The following is a 6176-nucleotide window of genomic DNA, read 5'->3' as shown; positions in this document are numbered from 1 at the left end:
CGATGACCTCTCGAGGTCCCTTCCAGTCCTAGAATCTATGAATCTATCCAGCCCTCTTTCAGGGCATTACATTATATTGTCCACCCCACTGTGTCTAACTGAAGAAAAATTGCAAACTGTGCAGTGGCTGCCCACTAACATCTTGTCCAATCTCTCCCTACTGCCTCCTGGTGACTGAATGAAGTGGCTGCAATTTGGCTGCATCCACCATGTCTTCCACAGGACAGCAATATCATCATATGCTAGCAAGATAAAAGTCGCATAATACTCAAGTAGTTATTGCATCTGCTTTAACTATACTCTTTCATTGCTTACAAAGATTCTTCTAGTTCCACAGAGACATGTTGCTGCTGAGGAGGCAGCCCATGCATATTTCCTTTCCTGGAGCGTTGCTCCCTCATTTATAATGAGTATTTGAAATTCCATTCAGGTAACTGTCATGCTGGAAATAATTGCCTGTCTATGCCAACTAAACTTAGTACGGTGAGGCAAAAATCTCCCCACAGTGCATCGCTCCCAGTAAATCTAACACTTGGTGATGAGTCAGTGCAAATACTTCCCTAAGGTCATACCTCACTTCCTTAAAACAGTGAATTAATTCTTCTCCTTCTGAGAGAGGTCACTAGAGAAGCATTTGCAGACTCGGTGGCAAATATATATATATTCTTATATATAGAAGAAAGTTTTCTGCTTCACTGTTTCCAACAAAACACCATACAGTCACAGGCAACACTTCTTAGTTTTTTTTTTTTTTTTTTAAATAATTAACATAATTTTCAACATTTACCCAGTGATACCCCTAGGTATAGTTGCCAGTAGTGTGGATAAACATATATGATTAAAAACAATTTAAAAAAAAATCAGATTTTCTGGATTTAAATTAAATCTAGGTTTACTTTCAAAACTACCAAAACTATTTAAAAGTAAAATTTGAAATTGACAACCCAAGTTAATGCCTACATTTACTAGAAACTATTAAAGTCATTTAAATTATTTTAAAACAGTAATATTAAGCAGTATATCTTTGCTTATAAGTTTTAAAGAAAGTCAAAAGCACTGAACTGCTAGAAGCCACTGGCTAAGCACCTGAAACTAGGGATTGTTGCAATGCTAAACCAACTTTTGACAGCAATAGCCTCTTCTGCAGATGTAGAGAGAATATTTTTTCTTTGAAGTTTATTCAACAGTTAATTCAAAGTTAAGAAACCAATTGGGAGCTGGAAAACCAGGGAAGCTTGTTCTCCTCTACCAATCTATGAATAAAAATGAGGTATGAGAGGATGAACTCTACTAGTTCAAGATTTTAGATGTCATGGTGGCCATCAATTCAATTCACTAACTACAGATAATACTTCCTTTCTTTAATAAACCAGTTAATTTTAAATGCAAACTATTTGGATAATTTTCTTACATATTCAGGACATTTAAGGTAGTTTTATCAAACTAATAATAAAAAAAAATTCAAAATGCTGGTTTTGTGAATTTTTAATTGAATTTTAATTTCTATCCAAATAGAGTTTGACACAAAACACAAGTAAAAAAATTAATCATCAAGTAAATAAGAAATGCATCATTCACCATTTTCTAACAAAATAAAGAATCTGAATAAATGTGAGAATCTACATAATTGCTTAAATAAACAAGTATAGATATCATAGTCTCCTGGTAGAAAATAAAAGAACCAAATTTGGTGTAAAGGCTATATTTAGCTGCAAATAAACACATTATAATGGTTATCAATCAATGGGAATGAAGCTTTCTTTAGGAAAATAAAAAAGTACAAATGCAAAAGATTAAAAATGAGTTAAATCAAGATTTCCTGTTTGCTGATTTAAATCATGATTAAAATCTGTGATTAAAATTAGTCAGATTTAAATCAATCCACCCTGGTGGCTGCAACTGAATAACAGTAGATATTTCTAAAACTATCAAATTGTGTGGGGTTCTCTTTAAAATTTCTTTGATTTTAAAAATTTCCCATTCGAAGGTTTTTGTATGTCAGTTTTAAGCAAACTTTGTTCATATCAGATATAATCAAAACCAATGAATTGTATTTACTTTGGTTCATTATCTGATCCTCTTTGTTAGCTAAAGAGTTGGCAACTTTATGACTAAGGCCAACACAGTCTTTGAAATCCAAATTATGCATGCATTGACACAGTGGAACAAACATGTCTGTCTGATGGCTGCTGCTTTTGCAAGGAGCATTATGTAAGAATTTATATCACTCAGTAGTGGTAGTGTCATTAAGGTGATGTAGCTTCCAAAGTTTTGTTAGGATAACTTTAGCTCAATTCTAGATTCCCACTACAGTTTTATCTTGGAATAACATGGTTCAATTTAGAGGGGGAAATTATGCTGCTCTGTGATTACTGTACCTTATTTTACTCCTGGGGGAATTCTGCACCAAACATTAAAAATTCTGTGCACAATGTTTTAAAATTTTGCAATTCTACGTATTTTATTTGTCAAAATAACACAATATAACCATGCCAGTTTCAATTACTTTGGTAATTTATTTCAAAATACCTGTCAACAAGTATGTCTGTTACAGACAACAACAAAATTCAGGAAATGTTTTTTGACAAATAGATTCCTTAATAGGCATATTAATACAGAACTCTGAGTAGTAATTCATTTAAACAACAATACAGAAACACATTTCCCGCACTACTCAGAAACAGTGCAAAGTCTTGGAGGAGTTAGGGGTACTGGAGGAGCTGAGGGAGAGGGAAGTAATTGCTGGGAAGGAGCCTGGGTCTGAACATGGAGGGTTGTTGAGTGTGAGTGGGAGAAGTATGGTATTAGGCTTTTTTCGGGGTAGGAAGGGATTGTTAAGGAGCCTCCACTCTGCAAATCCTGGCTCACCCTTAGCCTCTCTCATTCAGTCAGGTACATCTGCCCCTCCCCAATCTGTCCCTGCACCCCCACTCAGCCACCCATCCTCCCCCCATTCCCCCACGTGTCTTTGCACTTCCACTCAGCCTCCTCCTCCCCTTGTCCCTATGTGGCCCTACACGCCTCACTCTGCCACCCCCCATGTAGCCCTGCACCCCCACTCAGCCACCCCTCCTGGTCCCCATGTGGCCCTGCACCCCCTACTCAGCACCCCCACCCCCATTCAGCCAACCCCTTCTCCCCATGTGGTCCTACACCCCTGTCCCATCCCTGTGCCCCTACTCAGCCACCCCACTATCCCTGTGTTCCTGCACCCCCTCCCCCATCCTCATGCAGCCCTGCACCCCCACCTCCATTCAGCCTCTACCCAGTCTGTCCCCGCCCATAGCCCTTCTGAACCCCAGTCTGTGACCCCCCCCAGCAGCCTCATGCTGTCCATCCCCCCATAACTCAATGCACTGACCCGGCCGGCCCCATAGGCAGAGCACTGTGAGGAAGGCAGCATCTTTCTCTTCTCGCTCTGCAGCTGCTCTGTGTTCTGGTGGGTTGATATGGTATAATCTATAGGTTGATATGGTATAAATCCCTAGTGGGCCAGCACCCAACTCACTGGCTGGGCTGCTCTAGTCCCGCCCCCACCCCCAGGGCCAAGCAATCAGTTGCTTGCCCAGACCGTCAGCACTTGCCATAGCCACTGCTCAGCCCCATGCAGCTGCTTTCTTCTGGCTCCTCCTGCGCCCCGGCCCGAGGGGTGACGGTCAGGCCCCTGCTAGGAATGAAGAATCCTGCTGCCTCCAGCCAGGCTGAAAAGAGGAAGATCCTGCCGATGGGGGATGGGAAAGCAATGCTAGGTTTTTCTTTGTATGAAAATGGGGGGGTGGGGGGGGAAGAGAGGCGCTGCCAATACTGTGAACTATCAGTTTCTCCTCCAGGTTTAGAAGGAAAACCCCCCAGTCTGTGCAGCGAATCCAAGCTGCTCCTCATGCTATGAGGCTTCCTTCCTTCCTCAGCATGTGGAGCGGGCAAAGATACTTTTTTCCATTTCCCCACTCTCCCAATGCCTCCTTAAAGGGTCAGGCGCCATCAGCCCTGCTCCCCAGCACCACACCCTTGTCTGTGAGAGGCTCCCTGCTGCACCCCTGGCCCAGAGGCTGGGAACGAGACTCCCAGCTGCCCCCATCCCAGCTCAGACTAATCCAGCATCAGAAAGGAAAAAAAAAGAAAAAAGCAGTTGGAGACAGAGGTGAGTGCTCCGAAGGGTCATTAGTATTATTGGGAGGGGAGGTGTCTGGATAGGTGGAGGGACCAGTAGTAATTGAAGCAGCACTTGGCGATGACAGTGTTTCCAGCTCCTCTCCATTGCTGTGGGTTCCAGGAAGAACATGGAAGCTCCTCACCCTAAGGGCCCCTGCACAATCAGCATCTACCCTACTTTCAATATATACAACTTTAGAATAGGCTATGTTTCCCCCACAGTGTTAGCTGATATGAATCTGTGAACTACTGGTTTTGCATTTGGGCATGGCCAGCAGTGCAGTCCTTCAGTGACTAAGGCAAGTGCATTCATTCATACACATTTTTAAAAAGCACTTGTCACAATAGTATCTAAGACTTCACTACAGCAAGGACTCCATGCATTCTGCAGTTCTGCTGCAGCAGACTTCACCTCTTGGTGCAGAAGTGTATTCTAGCAGTGTAGTCCAGAACTAAAAAAACAAAAAACTTTGAAAACTGCTCCATGCTAGGTCCTGAATCTCGCTTACTTGAAGAAGTCAGCTAGATAGGACTGTCTTCTATTTGGAAACTTCAAAACGAGCATCAAAGAGCTAGCTGGGTGTTCACATGCACTAAACATTTACTATGGCCCCTCTCCCTTGCTACAGTCTGAAGTATTTTTGAGGGTGGATTGCTGATTAGAGATCCCACCCTCTTTAGTTTTAAGTATGAGCTTTCTAACTAGTACAGTTAGAGATTTCCTTGCTCTTAGAAAAGTGTGACAGACCTAGCTACACAGGGCTCATCTATCCTTAAAATGTTACAGCAGTGCACCTGCCCCGCAGTAGCTCTTCAGTGTAGCTCTTCAGACACTACCTATGCTGACAGGCAGGGGTTTCCTGGCAGCCTAGGTAATCCCCCTACCTGAGGGCTTGCCTACACTTGAAACACTTCAGCGGTGCAGCTGCACTACTATAGCACTTCACTGAAGATGCTCCCTATGCTGACAGGAAGCGTTCTGCTGTCAGTGTAGGAAATCCACCTCCCAGAGAGGCAGTAGTAGGCTGATGGGAGAACTCTTCCATCGACCTAATGCTGTCTACACCTGCAGGTAAGTCAGCTTAAATACATCACTCAGGGGTGTGTTTTTTTTCACACCCTCAAGAGATGTAGCTATGCAGATCTAGACCAGTCCACAGACTTGAAAGGGAAAACGCTACTTCACATATAATTTCCAGCTTTAAAGGGGAAGTTTGAATGATTACCACCAGTAGCTCACTTTAAAAGTCCAAACTGCTTCAGAATTCAGATAGGCAAGGCCGGCTCTAACTTTTTTGCTGCCCCAAGCAGCAAAAAAAAGCGCCGCCCCCCGCCCCCCCCCCCGACCGCCGTGCCCCACGCCGCCCCCCCGCAAAGCGCCACACCGCCAGAGCGCGCCCCCCCCGCGGAATGCCGTGCCGCGCTCCCCCCGCCGCCCCAGGCATGTGCTTGGTTGCCTGGTGCCGGCCCTGCAGATAGGTTATATGAACAAAAAATTAGTTCACTGCAAGCAATAGCTACCACTCCTGAAATGAGCAGGAAAAAACTCCATGGATGCAGACTTAATGGTCATGAACTAATATGAAGGGCCATAGTCTAGAAAACTGATTATGTTCAACAAAATTTAGAAAAGGATAATAAAACTAGTTAGATTGTGATTTAATGATATTCCCCTAATGGTGTGAAATAAAGAGATTTGTTTAAGCTATTCAGGATTAATGGTTGTGCCTTAAGCACTAGATCATAGTTGTTTCAGTGAGATCAGACAGTTTTGGGGTCTTTCAAATTTGACCTATGGGATACTGCTGAAGGGCTTTGAATTAATAGAAGATTGAGGGCTGAGGAAAAAGTCAAGAAGTCACAGCCTTTTCTGGATGCTTCTTACTTTCCAGTTTTAATGCTGCTAGAAGTAAAGAAACTGTCACTCTATGGCACAGGGGTAGGCAACCTATCTGATTTTCAGTGGCACTCACACTGCTCGGGTCCTGGCTTCTTAAACATTTTAAAAATCTTATTTATTTTAC

The sequence above is a fragment of the Terrapene carolina genome, unplaced genomic scaffold (genome assembly GCF_002925995.2).
Source record: "Terrapene carolina triunguis isolate 2854851 unplaced genomic scaffold, T_m_triunguis-2.0 Scaffold31, whole genome shotgun sequence".
Lineage (NCBI taxonomy): Eukaryota > Metazoa > Chordata > Testudines > Emydidae > Terrapene > Terrapene triunguis.
Note: the sequence above shows the minus strand (reverse complement) of the source record.